Below are 17,959 nucleotides of genomic sequence, written 5' to 3' on the forward strand. Positions count from 1 at the left end.
AGTGAAGAAAAGGATTATCTTATTAAACAGATTTAATCAATGTGCATAGAGCATGGGGAAGTGAAAAAAAAGGATTATCTTATTAAATAAATTTAATCACTATTATCTTATTAAACAAATTTAAAACAACTCAAAAAAAGGTACAGCACTTTGTACTCTTTTTATAATCCATATTTGTTATTTGTATTTGAAGGAGAGTCAACGCAAAATAAAATTATAAATTATTAAATTTTTAAGATATAGAAATGTATAGCTTTAAAATATTATATCGTGGAGGAAAATGAAATATTAGCAAAACCTCGATTGGATTTGTTGATTAAATATTTCACACATACAGTCAAAAATTTGATCATTTTTGTCCTTGTTTTGACTTCAGTCCATATGATCAATGACAATAGCCGTTTTTGTCCATATTGTTATTAATTAGAGTTCTCAAAGGGCAACCGCACTGAAACAAGATTTTGAGTTGCAATTTTTTACATCGGTAGATGGAGCTCGTCTGTATGAGCCTGTGGTTTCAATGGGCACAAAAATCGGATTTGAGAAAGAATTGTTAAGGCAAAATTTGCAAAAAGGATATTTTGGTAAATGACCTTAAAAGAAGATTGACTGCATTGACCGAGACCGAAACGACGACAAATGAGACCGATTATTTCACTTCTTGTCTATTACTATGCTATGAATACGTGGATGAAGTCAGATTTACCATCACACTTTTTTTATTTATCAGTTCGCACGAAATGTTTATATGTCTACTAGTGTTGTCTACCATCTTCATTGGTTATATAGAAATGTATACCTATCAAAACCAACGAATCAAAAAAACAATACATTGGATAACCGACCGTTGGATATAAAGAATGGGATAAGATACACCTATGGTAAAAATATAAGCCGATTTCATCTTCGTATTGACATCGATCCACGTGGTCAATTGTAATGGCATTAATACCCTTACAACTAAAACACCAATAGTCAATCTATCACAAATCCTACCAAGGACAAGGTTCACCCTACCCTCTCATGGGATCAATATACATTTACCCGAGTAGAAAAATCATTGCAGTTTCGTTACCCTTAGAAACACAGTAACTTAAGATAAAATGATATAAACGTCCAAATCAATTAAAAATATAAACGTATATGATTTAATTTCAATTAACTAACAAATTAAAAATCTTATTAAGAAATGTAGTTTATTAAAATTCAAACTGACAAATTAAATAAATCATATGATAGTAAAATATCACAAACAGATAATAATCTTTAACTATAAAACTAAATACATACTTTGTCAAATTAAATATATCTTACATATCAATGTGTCATACATATTAAAATAGATGACTACATAATTATATATATATATATAAGTAGCATTTCGGTAAATTCGGTATTTACCAAAACCAAACCAACTTTTTCGGTATTTTTCGATTTCGGTCATTTCGATTTCGGTTACCAAGATTCGGTTTACCAAACCTCAAATATTCGGTCGGTATTCGGTCGGTTCGGTAATTACCAAACCAAATGGCAGCCCTACTTCAGATATTTCACATTCATAATCGACAAGTACCTTAGTATAAAATCATCTAATTCTTTTTCAATTTGTTTCTCCATTTACTTTATTTGCTTCTATTTTTAACTTCAATTTCATTACTGATACCTTCATGCCTAAATCTGTGATGAAATTATTTCTTCCAACCAGTATCGGTAATCACATATATATAGTTCTTTAATGCTTCTTTAATGCATGTTTTGGGCGTTCCAACAATTGAAAGAAAGCTATAAAATGATTTCTTATGACATAATCTTTATGCACTAATAATCTCTTTGTATTTTCATCACTGATTACAAATTTAGTCTCTTTATTTTTGTGTCACTAATATGTGATTTAAAAGATCGTTAGATAAAATTGTTTGTACTTGACAGCCTAAAAATTATTGAGAGTAGTTGCAGTCAATTTTTTAGTTTCATATTATTGCTAGGGATGTTCAGAAGAAGTTTTCTGTTATATTTACATGTTGCTGTTGCTGTTTTAATGTTGAACTTTGATTGATTTGGTATGCAGGTTTCGGCTGCTACTGTTACTTTTAATGCAGCTCCTGCTGTTGGTGCAACTGATTTAGTAGTTGTGAGATTAGTCTGTAGGTTTGTGGTTTTTTCTTTTGGTCCATATTGTTGATCCCTTGCATTGTTGGTCCATAAACATATGCTAATAGACATTAGCATCTCTTTTTGGCAGACAAATGAAACGACAGTTAGGACAATGTATTTTTGACAAGCTGTTTCAACAGCCATTGTAATATATATTTGAATATTACCAGAACACCTATATTAATGGTAATGTTTGTAAACCAAGATCTATGTTAGTTCCAAACTGAATTCTCTATCCTTCAAGACCTGCAGATTCTATTCCAAAACCCGCAGCAACCCGCGGGCACACATGCTATTGTATCCTATATTGCTCTTTGACTTTGTACATTGAACGGGATGCGGACAATATTGAGCCCTAAATCAAGTCAAATCATACAATTGGTAAGAAAGCACAAGTTCTTCTATAGCCTGTCGATGCCATCCATTTTGTCTTGATATACTGCTAATTGTTCTTCATTTCACTCATGGTGTGAACTGAGGTGAAGTGTATACAAATTGTTTTGCGCATACGGCTTTATTATTCTTTCTTATGTTTTATGCCTAGTGTAGCAATTCCTTCAAATAAACGGCTATATACATTTAGCTAGATATGCATAACATCTAGAGTAGCAACTTCGGTGTATTCAACCTTCTACATCAGGGTATGATATTATCAAGGAAAATTTATGGATAATGTAGAGTAGTCACTTTTGTTTAACTACGATTATAGATTGTAAAGCATGCAGATGTGCCATAGTGCATTGTGATATTGTAACATAGGAATAATGTTCGTATGCAGAATGCCCAGCACTTGGAGTCCAGCTTTGTGTAAAGCTTGTACCAATGATGCAACCTTTATTGTGAGGTAGAAACAATGTAAGCAGGCTTTTGGAGAACAATGCGAGCAAGCAGATTCTGCTATATGCCTAGCATAAGTCTGAATGGGTGATTCAACCATAGAAGATAAAGGGAAAAGTATGCAGAAGTAGAATATTATACTAGGTAGCTTTCTAATAGGGAAATATATAAAAGACCTGTTCTTAGAGGCCACTTTTGTATAGATGTTTTAGGTAGTAGTTTTTTGCCTTGTGAGTTGGTTGAATTGATGCTCATTATGTTTGTGTATGGAACAATTAAGGATGTTTTTGTTAGCTATAGTGCAGATTGAATAATATATAACACTTGTGTAGTTTCTAGAGTACATCCTAATTGTCCCACAATATGAATACAAATGTATCATCTGAAATACCAGGCAACCACTAAATCAAAATCAAAATATGTTGCTGGAGCTACATAAAAACAACATAATTAAGGAAAAATCTGTTGATATTTTTTCACTCAAACAACAGAAAATTGTAGTCTTACAATAAAAACGAAGACAAAGATACGTAAAATTTTGTTGACTCAAAACGAAAACAACAACACAAAATTGTAGTCCTAGTAATATAGTATCAACAACAATAACGAAAAATCTATTGTTAGAGAAATATTCAAACGACATATAACTGTATCTTAAATGTATGTACAACAACAAATAATTGTCCTTGTGTTGGTAGTTTAACCGACATTTAACTGTTATTAGAATATGAAATAAACGACAGCAAACTGTTATTGTAAGTTATTTCAAACAACAGATAATTGTCGTCTGAATTCATTTAGCAGATGTCTTGGGTTTAATCAGACAACAGATGACTTGAAAACTTTATGTCTTCAAAAAAATCAGACGACATGTATGCTCTATCTTCTGATGGTGCCAAGAGACGGCACTGTACTAGACAACAGAATTTTCTTCGATCAGACGACAGACCTCCTCGATCGTCTGATAGCTTTTCTGGCCTATGGGTTCTCAAGAGTAAGAGCCCCGCAATGTTTTTAATCTCATATTTGAGGTTTGAATTCACTGCGTAACCAAAATCCTGTGTTATATCTGTTTTATTTTTTTTTAGTTTCTGCTCAGTAAGGATTGAAACGTGCCTATCAATCCCCGACACCCAGATTCACTCTCTTCTTAGTATTGGTATCAGAGCGGGTTCTAAAGCTTTTTAGTTGGTCCGATGATAGGATGGAACGTGAACGTGACAGAGCCTCTAGTTCCATAAATTGCCCGCCTTTATTTTATGGCGAAGATTACTCACAATGGAAGATTATGATGAAGGCTTTTCTCTACTTTAAGGATGAAAACATGCGGAATATAGTTGAGACTGGAGGCAGAAGACTCAAAGAAAGTAGAAGGGACATCTGCAAGAGTGCTTAGGAAGGAATGGACAGAAGAGGACGTTCAGAACAGAAGTTGTGATTTTAAGGCACATAATTCCTTATTCATAGCTTTATCCAAGAAAGAGAGGGTGAGAATCAGCCACTATGACACGGCTAAATAGGCATGGGATCTTCTTCAGGTCACTTATGAAGGCAACAAAAAGGTTAGAGGCCAGAAACTTCAGAGACTTGTCTTGGAGTTTGAAAACATGCAAATGGGGGAGAATGAATCAATAGATGAATTTCATGCTCGTCTTCTCAATGTGACAAATCAGTGTCACAGTCTTGGTAATCCATTTGAAGAGCATCAGATTATCAAGAAAATCCATAGGTCTCTTTCATCAAAGTTTCAATCCAAACAGACAGCTATAGAGGAGGCTCAAGACCTGGACACCTATTCTCTCGACGAACTGGTAGGTAATCTCAAAACCTTTGAGATGAGGATCAAGCCCGAGAAAAAGGTAAAAAATATTGCTTTCTCTTCTGTTAAAAAGAAAGATGATGTTGATGATGATTATGTGGATTTATCGTTGTTGACAAGAGTTCAAAAAATTTCTAAAAAATAAGAACTCCTTTAGAAACTCTTCGAAATTTTTTCCTAACAAACTAAATGCTTTGAGTGTGCTGGTATGGGTCATCTTGCTGTTGACTGTGGCAATAAGAAATATAATTAACGGAGTAACAAGGCATTGAAATCTACCTGGAGTGACAGCGATGAAGGCTCTTAATCTAAGAATGAATAGGTAAATCTTGTTCTTACTTCCTCTCTTAATATTGACTTTTTCTGATGATTTTGACTTGGAAGATGATACTCTTGATGAAGAAACAAATGAAAAGTGTAAGCAATTGTATAATTCTTCAAAAATTGTTCTTCGAAAAAATAACAAACTTGAAGAAGAAGTTGAATCTTTAAGAGTGGAAAAGATGAAAATTGAGCAAAAATTTGATACTTCTTTAAAAGAATGGGAAGAAGAATGTACTGATCTTGTTGATAAGATTAAAGTTTTGCAGGGTGAGGTCAAATCTCAAGATTGGGACAAGGAGCATGATGAACTTATTAACAAAATCAAAATTTTGCTAGTTGAAGTCAAGGATCAATCCACTCTAAATGTTTCACTAACCCTTGAAAATGAGAAATTGCAGGATGAGTATTGAAAGTCAAGGAAAGCTTCAATAAGTTTTCTATAGGGTCTGAAAAGGTCTCTAAGATGATTGGATTTGGTAAAGCTCATTGCAACAAAGAAGGTTTAGGGTATGAAGGTGAGTCTTGCAAGCCCTTGACCTTTGTAAAAGATGTTGAATGTGGAAATTCATTGGGACAGCTACAAGCTTCAAATGACAATGATTTTGGTCCTAAGTTATCCAAAAGATCAGAACCTAAATTGAACCTTCAAACCCATCGAAAAGTTGCTCAGGTAAGTTCTGACAGACTACACCTCTATGCTTCAGCCTGGGTATGTTCATAACTCTAAAAGCTTTACTCTCACTTGTCATTATTAAGAAAAATTGGGACACATCCGTCCTAGGTGTAATATACTTCGCAGGGTCACTCAAAATAAGAGGAAAGCATAAAAAATTAGCCCAATTACAACTCTGCAAGTTGAGCTGAAAGAGCATCTGAAGTTAATTAACAGGATTGCAGAGCGTATTGCAATCCCCAAATAGTAGAATTTGAAGCAGAAACAAATTTGGATTAAAAAAGGTTCTAATAATTGTTTTTCTACTCATATGGATAATCTTGATAATATGCTTGAGCTTGTTGTTCCTACTGAACATCATTTGGCTGATTCGTTTACTAAGCCCTTAGACATAGCTCAATTTGAATCACTTAGAAGCACCATTGGTGGGTGCTCTAAGTATTGATACTCTCACTTCGCTTGATCCATTTTGCATGAATTCATAGTGTATGATATCATATTAGTATATGTGCATTGCTCTTTTTATTTCTGCATTTTGTTTTCAGCTTTCTGGAAAATCAGGATTGCATGTGTGGTTCTATTGGAAAAGGGAATGGTTTGGTCACCTTGGTGGATTGTGAAACTATTGACTCGAGTTGATGTGTCTTTTGGGATGTCTTTGTTACATCTAGTACCCTAAAGTCAACTGACTTGGGAGTTGCTAGCACAAAACTTGCTACATGAGTCTTAGTTTTCTTGTGAAATATATATATATATATATATATATATATATATTGTGAAAATTTTGTGAAAGGCAACAAGAAAAAATATTGCGCCCACATGGTGTCATAATGGGAGATTTGAGTTGATTGTGATTATTTTGTCACTTCTTATGTGTGTTATATTTTTTTTTAATTCTGAGATTCTTACACACCTCACTTTGAGCTATGTTCACTTACACAATAAAGGTACAGAATACTCTATCATCTTCTTGCTTACTTTGTTGTTGTCAAAATCTCTTCACTGATGTGACCTTAACTTATTACTTTCATGTTTGAGGATTGGTGCTAACACTCTTGTCTAAAAGGCTATGCGTTTGTCTCTGTCAATTATCCAAGGATACAAACCCACTCATTGTGCGTTTGCATTTCATTCTTGCATCTTTCATAACATGATCACACTTAGGGGGAGTATTGATACTTGGACTACCTTCCTCTGCTTGATTCTCCTTGGGGTGGTTTCTATTGAGCAACATCTTCTGGTGATCCTCCTTCTGCATAGCTTCTGCTACTTTTTCCAGTTGCCTTTGTCATTCCTAGACAAAAAGGGGAAGATATTTGTGAATTTGATAAACTCTTTCTTTGAATGTTTAACTTGCTTGAAATTGACTTGACATTCCTATGCCTTATCTTTAACTTCCTTTTTACAAGGTGTGTGTGATAAGTGTTTTAGGAATTGGAGGCTTCTTCCCAAGTGAGGATCCTCAAGTACTTGTTGAGGGGGAGTTTTGCACTAATTAGATGTGTTTTGTATAGGAATGCCAAAGGGGGAGATTGTAGGTATAAGGTTTGTACTTGGTGTGTTGGCATTCCCATACGAAAGATTGAAGAAGCCTACAAACTGGTCTCGGAGAATATCAGGTAATTGCATCTCATGCATAAGCACAGGATTGCAACATGTGTTGCAATCTCCTAGTCAATTCGACGTTTTAGGAAGTTCGATTTTGGAAAATATCTTTTGGTTTTTAGATTTTATTTTACAGAGATATTTTCCAACTGATAAAATCATGCTTTTGAAGTCCTAGGTGATTTAGCATTTATTTATTTTAATTGGATATCTTTTATTAAAATATGTTTCCTAGTAGGAGTTCAATTAGGGTTAAGTCTTAATTGTTGAGGATTTATTTTCTCCTCAATATATTCAGAAAAGCAGCATTGATTTTTGGGTGATTTTGATGTAAGAATGTTGGGTCGCATCACGAGTATGAAAAGTATGCAATTTTATGGATGATGTGCCATACTCCCAAGTATAGGAGGTTAAGTTTTAGTAAAGGGAAAGTGAGAGTATCGTACCCAAGGGATTGAGTCTCTACCTTAGCTAGATTACCGTGAAATAAAACCTAAAAAACACATGCAAGTCTACCTTTTTACAAGTTCACAATCTTAGCCCTTTGGAAGCTAAAGATCATGAGGATGGTATTAACAATTGTGGGAGTGATCGGCTTGGTTGATTTTAATTTTGATAAAGAAATTAAGGTACATAAATAAAATAAACAAATAAAAGTGTAGAAACTAAATCAATGAGAAGAATAGAGACTTAGGCATCGCACCTAACCTTACTCATGCACAAAATGTAAGGCATATTTAATGTAATAACATGCTTTGATAAATTTCCCCTTAGTGCTTTGATGAAGCTATCAAGAAACCAACTAGTCATGCAATTTAACAATCTCTTTCGAAGCAAAGCTAGCTTTTATACCATTCAAATCTTCCGGATCCTAAATGGCCTATGGTGCCGTGAGCCTAAATTCTTCTGGAACCTAAACTCACAACATCATGCTTTAATTTCAAGGTAAGAAATTCAAGTAACTTAGTTCTTCCCGTAGGAATAAGCTAAGCCACCACCTATTTAGCTACACATGCTCACGGAATCAAGAGTTTATCAAGTTCATGTTTCCGATTCATTAATTTCCTAAAGCATGCTTCTAGGTGATAAATCTATAAACACACTTACGATACATAAAAGTATAGTAGCCAAAAGATTCAAAACATGCATAAACATCAAAGAACATAAAGATTACATTGTTTTGTGCACAAGTTTGGCTAGAGCTTTGACTACTCACAACTCATATTTACACAACCACAAGCCATAAACAACATAAATAACAAATAAAAGAGAGAAAAGAGTGGAGAACAAGTGATATACCCACGGGTTTGACTCTTTTTGGCGCCAAACCAAAAGCACAAGATGTCTCCTTTGCCTCCTAGATGCTATATGAGAAGAGAAATGCTTCAAAGTATAGGGATTTCGGTTTCTAGAACCCAAATCACTATACAAATCTACAAAATCTCAAGAACAAAGAAAGAACAAGGCTTTGGTGAAAAACAAGAGAAGTGAGAAACAAGAGAAGTGATTGATCAAAATGTGTAGAAACTTCGGTTTTGGTGAAACCCAAGTGGTTGCACACCTTTCTCTTACACAAAACTCAAAGAACTATGTACAAGGTATGAAAAACTAACCTAGAACTAGAGAAAAGAGAGATTTTGATGCTCCAAAATGAGAGAGCCAAGGAGGTGCACGATTTTGGGGAGAGAGGAAGGGCTATTTAAAGGCCAAGGCAATCCAAATCAAGGGTGGAGATCAAAAGGAATCAATGGTGAGATGTGATGGATAAACTTGTAAGCACAAAATGTGGATCTCGTTTTTGACTCCACATAGAAATGACCTAGAAAGCCCATAGATATTTTGGAGGAGGAGAAAAAGTAGGGGTAGAAGGGTCATTGTGTAGGGGAACAAGTTATTAAATGGGAGACAAAGGTGTAAGGTGTAAGAATGAGACCACTTGTCATCTTTCAAATTTTGAATTTCAAAATAATCTAGACCTAAAGTCTCTAACCCTACTCAGCCGGAAATGTCCGGAATCCGTCGTTGACCACCGTTGACCCATTTTTTGTCCGTTTGTGCAGTTTCTTCTCCTTTCTTCCTTCAATTGAATCTCTACCTAGAGTTCGGAATTGGCCTTTCACTTCTTCATGAGAAATGTTCCTCCATGAGTGAAGATCATTTTGGTAAAATTGGAGAGCTTAATTCGCAGTGGTTTGGCTGGAACTGCTGCAGGAATCCTTATAGGTCCGGTTTTACAGTTTTCATCTTCTAGTGTAGAACTTTGGACCGATCATTTGAAGGCTTTCCATTCCGAATTAGCTCTAGAACTCTTCATAAAAAATGATCCTTAGGATGTCTAGAATGGATATGAAAATTTTTAACTTATTTGGAGTTTATTTGGTCAGGCTTCCGCCCCTCGTTCCTTATCTAACTCGCTTTCTCCTAGCTGGAGTAGGAAAATATGCTAAAGTTAAGTTTTTAGGGCACTTTCAAGCTTCTCCATCATTTCCTAGCATGATAAGGAAAACATAATAAATATATATAAATAAACACAAAGGTTAAGCAAAAGTGCAAGATTAGGGAAATAATTACTAGGTAATTATGGACCTAACAAAGAATTATTGTGTGTCTTGCTTGCTTAGAAAGAGTTCCATAGGAGTCCATGAAACGCTTGTTCCGTGTCTAAGTGTTTCATTGTTCATTCACCTACATGCATTGATTCTCTCAAGACCAGTAGAGAAGTTGTGGATGCAAGAAGACTAATAATTGAAGATCATTCAAGTATAGAAGGCGTTCAAGGTTGAAGACAAACATCTCATTAGTTAAGTCTAGTGATTGTAGCCAAGCTAGTGCTACTTGTGTTTGTAAAGAAACATATCCTTCATCATAAGTGAATTGATTTTATTTTGGGTTCTCAAGAGTAAGAGCCCTACAGTGTTTTTAATTTGATATTTGAGGTTTTCACTGCATAACCAAAATTATGTGTTTTGTTTGATTTTTTTTTTAGTTTTTGCCTAGTAAGGATTGAAACATGACTATCAATCCCCAACACCCAGATTCACGTTCTTCTTAGTATTTTCACCGGGGCATTTCAGTTGTTGTTTTACCAGCTCGCACTTCAGAGTTTAAATAATGCTAAAATGAACTTATTACACTTCAAATGATATTGTTTACTTTTCTTCTGCAATAGCAAATGAAAATTTAGGGTCAAGCATTTTTCTGAAAAATTTGTGAAGCAACAAAAGTTTTAAGCTCCCTCTTTGAAGCACTAACACTCCCTTCTCTTTACTAATTAGATTTAGGTCATAGTATCGCAGTTTTTTATTTTCCCTATCTTTGGGGCTCTAGTTGATCGAGAAAAAGAAGCAAACAGATTACAGCTTTCAAAGCTCCCAAAAAAAAAAAAAAGGCTAGATATGTATCAATGAATCATATATGGTCTTCACAAAGCAATGAAGCATCGTATAAGATTAATTGAAGTGTTAGAAAACCCCATTTTAAACTGGTCTGCTTCATCTGTTAATAGCCTTCAATTTCAGCGCAAAGAATATATAGACTCTGGCAATTCATGAATCGTTGAGATATATATATATATATATCAGCTCCAAAGAACAAAAGTGAGACTTAATGCCGTATCATATTAGTGATCGATGTACCGATTTTTAAATTTTTTTGAAAACAATATACAGAATCTGGAAATTCATTCACCAATTTTTTTTTGTACAGATTGCATGGAAGATAATTTCCAAGCCTAACATAAGGCTTGAAAAAGCTGAAATCAAGTCGGTGTAATTAAAAAGAAGTCTCTTTGAACTCTTACTTGTTTTCTTTAGTTTATGAAAGATTAATTAGCTTCCTTGTTAAGGTTATGACCGACAAAAGAATTCCTTGTTTAGGGGAGAAATTTTGATTATTATATTCGAGTTTTTAGCTTCAATGATAAATAGTTCTCGTTGTTGATTGATGGTTGTCTAATAACTTCATTTATAGTTTAATTATGTGATATTTGAATCATTCTCAATTTGGAAGCAAGAATCATACTGACTCCCTATAAGTAAAACTGAATGTATGCATATGCTAATTGTACTCAATGTAAGAACACAAACTTACCTGGAGCTGCAGCCATTGTTGAAGAATACAAGTTGAACTTAAGAGCTGATGCACTTGGTTGGTTCTCCTCTGAGCTATCCTTTAGTGAGAGTCTCCAATGGGCAGAGGTTATGAATTCTCAATTAATAGTTATGACAGCTAGAGCAGGGACCAAGTAGTTCTTTATATAGGCTTTTAGTTTTAGGTTCCTTCCCATAAAGATTTCCTTAACATAATAGCAATAGGAACTATATTCCTGAAGTGTGTACATAACAATTTTACCTAATTTAGTAAGGCATGGCCATACATACCCTTATTGTAGGAGGAATGCAATTAGAATAACATAACTTAGTCCACTTACATGTTCTGTATGAAGAGTAATAAGTTACTGTGACTTTAGTTGATATTGATTAGTCCACAAAACCTTACAGTCTCCCACTTGGACTTGTCAATATTCAACATAGTTATCACTTTAAACCAGATATTGTAATTATGAAGTGCGCGCTGGACAAGTCATGAACTCCAAATCATCCTCACAGCTCAATCAATCTGCAGTTAACACCATTAGACTATGAGAAGACAGATGTTTAACCAAACACCAGCACCTCATTACCATAATGTAGCAACCACAGATCACATGAACAATTACCTGTACACAAAATACTCATAGGTGCTCATGAATGTAAAATATAATAGCACAAATAAGGTCCTTACTGTAGGATTCAATAATAGAATCAGAATGCATAAAATTTTGCTTACTGATATTACAAAAGAAAATTCAAGTTCTAATTGAATCATCATAGTTATGCAAATCTGCAACTGATGTTTAATATCCTTGAAAAATTCTGAACTTTCAAGCTTAACAATGCATGTAGAACCTTTATAATGATGAGAGCTTTGAACAAATAAACTTCTAAAATAAATATTACTTAAGACAATTTAAAGTTTTCAGCTATTAAAGTATGATTCATATGATGAACTCAGAAATGACTCCCACTCATTCAGCCAAGTCAAAATTCTTTAAGACACCCATATTTTTGACATGTACCTGAAAAGGTGCTACTGCAATGGCCTTTGTAAGAGGATCTGCAAGTTGAGCTAGGGTGCCGATTTTGATTATTTCAATTTCATTGTTTCTCACACTTTCTCTGACTGCATAGTACTTCACATCTCGAGGCTGTGGATCTCTTATTGTTCTTAGCAAAAAACACTGCAGCTGCATTATCACAATAAAGCTTTAACTGTCTTTCTACTGAATCTACCACCTTTATTTCATTCATAAAATTTCTCAACCATAAAGCTTGACCAGTAGCATCATGAATAGCCACATATTCAGCCTGCATAGTTGAAGTGGCTGTTAGAGACTGTTTAACACTTCTCCAAGATATTGCACCTCCTGCCAACATATAGATATACCCTGAGGTAGATTTCAAGTCATCGATGCAACCTTTGTAATCAGAATCTATGTATCCAATGACCTCAAGGTCCTGATCTTCAATTCTTCTATATACCAGCATATAATCTTTTGTTTTCTGTAAATACCTGAGTACCTTCTTGCCTGCAACCCAATGATCATTCCCAGGATTGGATCGATATCTTGCCAATACCCCAACTGAAAAGGCAATGTCTGGCCTTGTGCACACTTGAGCATACGTTAAGCTCCCAACTAGTCTAGCATATGGTCTTTTGTCATCTCTTTCTTTTCTAGTGAGTTTTTGGGACATTGCCCTGAGTGTAGCTTATCTCCTTTTGACATTGGTGACTCACCTGCTTTACATGTTTCCATTGCAAACTTCTTAAGGACTCTGTCAATGTAGTTTCTTTGACACAATCCCAAAGCTTTTCTTTCTCTGTGTCTCTTGATTTCTATACCAAGTACAAACGCAGCTTCACCCATATCTTTCATATCAAAATTCTTCAAAAGATTTGTTTCTTTTAACATATTCACATCACTACTTGCCAACAAGATATCATCAACATATAACATTAAGAAAATAAACTTGCTCCCACTGATCTTCATATATATGCATTCATCTAACCTATTTTCCTCAAATCCAAATGAAGTAATCACTGAATCAAACTTAAGGTACTATTGTCTAGAAGCCTGCTTTAAACCATAAATGGATTTCTTAAGTTTACATACCTTGTCAATTTGTCCTTCAACAATAAAACCCTCGAGTTGCACCATGTATATCTCTTCATCAAGATTTCCATTCAAAAAAGTTGTCTTGACGTCCATTTGATGCTGTTCAAGATCAAAGTGAGCTACTAAGGCCATTAATATCCTGAAGGCATCTTTAGTCGACACTGGTGAGAATGTTTCTGTGTAATCAATCCCTTCCTTTTGAGTAAATCCTTTGGCAACCAACCTTGCCTTGTGTCTTTCTATATTACCTCTTGAATCTTTCTTGGTCTTGAATACCCATTTGCATCCCACTGGTTTGTATCCTTCTGGTTTATCAACCAATTCCCACACTTTGTTTATTTCCATTGACTTTAATTCTGACTCCATTGCCTCTATCCATTTATCTGCATATGTTGATTGTAGTGCCTGCGAATAAGTAACTGGATCTTCTTCTTCTCCAAGATATCAAAATCTGTCTCTGTCAGAAATGTTGTTTCGTAACAATCTGGAATGGCTAATCTTCTTTCCCTTTGTGATCTTCTCAATTGTATTGGTTCTTGTTGTTGCTGTTATGGTTCTACTTCTTGAGGTTGCTGAACATTTTCATCATGTCGATGAGGCTCATCATGGGTTCTTGTTGTTGTGCAGCTTCATTTTGTTCAAATTGTGGTTGAATGTCATCATGTTCAATTGCAGGTGTTTCTGCTGGAGGCACAACATTATGCATAGCTGGTACTTCAATCTGATCCATTACTTCAGTGCTTATTCCTTCATCGCTGCTGTAAACTAACCACTCAAAAGTATCATTAGTATCAGTTTCATCAAGTTCTTCAAATTTACTGATATCGACAATGTCTGAACCATCTAATTCTCCAACAAAAACGGCTCTATTGGTTTCTAATATTCTTGTGCTGCCATGAGGACTATAAAATCTGTACCCTTTAGATTTGTTCAAGTAACCAACAAAATAAACACTCGAGGTTCTGGAATCCAATTTTTGTTGCTGAGGGTTGTAAATCCTTGCTTCTGCTTTGTAGCCCCATACATGAAAGTGATGTAGACTAGGTTTCTTGTTGAACCATAACTCAAAAGGTGTTTTATTCTCAACTGATTTGCTAGGGGTCCTATTACATATGTAGTTAGCTGTCTTCAGTGCTTCCCCCCCCATAAATATCTCGGAAAACCAAACTTACAGATCATACTTCTCACAATATTTATCAAAGTCCTATTCCTTCTCTCTGTGTTCCATTCTGCTGTGGGGTTCCTGGTGTGGTGTACTGAGCCTTGATTCCACATTCCTGAAGATAGAGAGCAAAGGGACCCTTGTTTTGCCCTGATTCAGTGTACCTGCCATAGAACTCTCCACCTCTATCTGATCTAACAACTTTGATAACCTTGTTCAGCTGTTTCTCTGCCTCTGCTTTAAAAAATTTAAAAACTTCCAGAGCTTTTGATTTTTCAGAAATAAGAAAAATTTGACAATATCTAGAAAAGTCATCAATAAAAGTAATAAAGTATTGATTTCCACAGATGGTTTTATCAAGAAAAGGACCACAAATGTTAGTGTGAATAAGTTCTAATAACTCTTGACTTCTAATTGACCCTTTCTTCCTAAGATCGGTGGTTTTACCCTTAAGACATTCTATGCAAACACCGAAATCTGAAAAGTCTAAAGAAGGTAAAACATTTTGTTTGATTAAGATTTTCAGCCTTTCTTCTGAAATATGACCCAAACATTTATGCCAAAGAAAAGCAGATTTTTCATTCAGTCTAGGCCTTTTAAAACCAACAGATTTTTCAGTCAAAAATACTTCAACAGAATTCCTGCAATTCATATGCCAATAACCGTCAATTAAAGAAGCATCACCAATAAAATCAGAATTTTTGAAGAAATCTAAACCTTTATTATTGCCTGTAAAAGTACAGCCATTGTTTTTGACAAAAAGAGAGCCTGAAATCAGGTTTCTTTGCATAGAAGGAATACAAAATACATTTTCTAAATCCAAAGAAAAACCAGTAGTAAAAACAAGTCTAACGACTCCCATGGCCTTGACAGCTACTCGGTTCCCATTCCCCGAGCTAATCCTAGCTTCATCCTTGTTTGGAATCCTCTTTCTTAGAAAACCCTGCATAGATGTAATAACATGAATTGGAGATGCAATATCAAACCACCAAGAGTTACTAGACACACTGATAGTTTTTGACTCTAAATGAAAAACAATTTTATTTTGAAAACTGAAATTATTACCTTTCTTACTCATCCAGTCCTTAAAACCTCTGCAATCTTTCTTAACATGCCCTGGCTTACGGCAGAAGAAACACTTAACTGAACTTGACTTTTGATTCTTAAAGTTGTTAGATCCCTAAGTTGCTTCATTTTGTGTTTTTGAGGTAGATGTTGCAGAATACTTGGACTTAAAAGCTTTCTTCTTGAATTGTGGTTTGCTGACCAGATTAATAGCTACCCCTTTTCTCTTCTTAATTCTATCTTCTTCTTGCACACACATTGAAATCAACTCATTCACACCCCATTTTTCTTTCTGTGTGTTGTAGCTGCATTCTAGCTGAGAGTATTGTGCGGGTAAGGAATTCAGAATTAGGTGAACGAGAAAGGGATCATCAATGGTGACACCTAAAGCCTTTAATTTTGCTGCAGTTTCTATCCCCTTCAGAATGTATTCCCTAATGCTCCCTACTCCATCGAACTTCATGCCAGTAAGAGCATTCATTAATGATCCATTTTCAGCCTTGTCAGACACTTGATACTTTTCTTCAATATTCTTAAAATACTCCCTTGCTAGTTTTGCATCTGGTATACCTCCCTTGACAGCTTCTGACATGGATCTTTTCATGATAACTAAGGCCATTCTGTTATGTTATGCCACTGAGCATATTTATCTTTTGCTTCCCTAGTACTGGTGGGTGTTAACTCAGCTGGGGAGTCTTCATGCAGGACATGCTCATAGTCGCTGTATCCTAGGCATAATTCTAGGTCTTGTTTCCATCTCTTAAAGTTCGAACTATTAAGAGTTTCCATTTGGTTGCAATTAAAAAGCATATTCATAACTGAAAATTGTAGAAGTTTTATTAGTAAACAATGCATTTAGTTAACTGAAGAGGCAATGAATGAAGTGCCTATATGAATGCTGAATGTGTCATGCTTTACCTAGAGTGGCAAAAAGACTTTTGACACTTATTTTGCCTTAATCATATACACAAAATCTAAGAAACTGAACTGTAGGTATCTTGAACATGTTAACACCTAGAGTGGCAAGAAAACAGTTCATGTTACCTTCTTAAAGCAAGTTTTAGACTTTGTTATTTGCTTACATTGACCTCAGAAGCTCTAATCATTTATACCTCCTGTATGGAGCAAGGATTCAAGCTACTAAAATCAATGTTACAAGCTGCTGATCCAGTACTAATGTTTTAGTATAAATCTTTTCACAAGGGACTGCTATCGACAGTACTATCTGTAAAAAAAAAAACTTAAACTAAAACTGGACCAAGACAATTAAGTGCTAGAAAAGAGTTTTATGATTATAATCTTATTGTGAATTTTTTTTTTCCTTCTTCTCAATGAAACTGGAGACTAAGCATACTATTCAACAATCACAAAACTCAATCAAAACACAATCAACCTGCAAAAATTACATATATATAGGCCTCAACAAGGCTATTCGAATTTAAATTTTGCAAAAAAGAATAAAAAACTGGAGCATGTATAAGCCGTGCACCTGGGTTTGAGATTTATGAAGGTCCGATTACTGATGACCATCCGAAAGCAAAAATTGTAGATGCAGAGGCTCCTTGATTAAGGATTCAACAAGCTATAGAGAGTATTTACGCGGAATCTTCTTGTTGAAGGCTTAATCGAGAAACCCTAGCATCTGAAGCAAACCTAGAATTGGGAATAACCGTAGTCAAACAACGTTAAAAGAAGATTTGCTTCGTTCATTTTTTATTTATTTATTTTTTATTTTAGATTTGGGCTGGGTTTAATGAAGCAGGCCCTAAACAGACATGACTTAATTCTCTCTTCCCTTGGTGCTTTTTTTTATTTTTTTTAAGAAAAACTGTAGGCTCCGATTTATTTTGTGTATGAAAACAAAAATAATTTTTGCATAAGATTAAGTCGATTCTTAATTGAGCACAAAGGCTCTGATATCAAATACAAGTAAAACTGAATGTATGCATATGCTAATTGTACTCAATGTAAGAACACAAACTTACCTGGAGCTGTAGCCATTGTTGAAGAATACAAGTTGAACTTAAGAGCTGATGCACTTGGTTGGTTCTCCTCTGAGCTATCCTTTAGTGAGAGTCTCCAATGGGCAGAGGTTATGAATTCTCA

General features: G+C 34.8%; 1 long non-coding RNA gene across 1 annotated transcript; it reads left to right on the forward strand.

The window, feature by feature from the left end:
- Window positions 1–1,549: 1,549 nt before the first annotated feature.
- LOC121050227 lies at window positions 1,550–3,334 on the forward strand. Its single transcript, XR_005802414.1, has 2 exons — window positions 1,550–2,535; window positions 2,933–3,334. It is a non-coding gene; the product is annotated as an uncharacterized LOC121050227 (long non-coding RNA).
- Window positions 3,335–17,959: the final 14,625 nt, after the last annotated feature.

Source organism: Rosa chinensis, chromosome 6 (genome assembly GCF_002994745.2).
Source record: "Rosa chinensis cultivar Old Blush chromosome 6, RchiOBHm-V2, whole genome shotgun sequence".
Classification (NCBI taxonomy): domain Eukaryota; kingdom Viridiplantae; phylum Streptophyta; class Magnoliopsida; order Rosales; family Rosaceae; genus Rosa; species Rosa chinensis.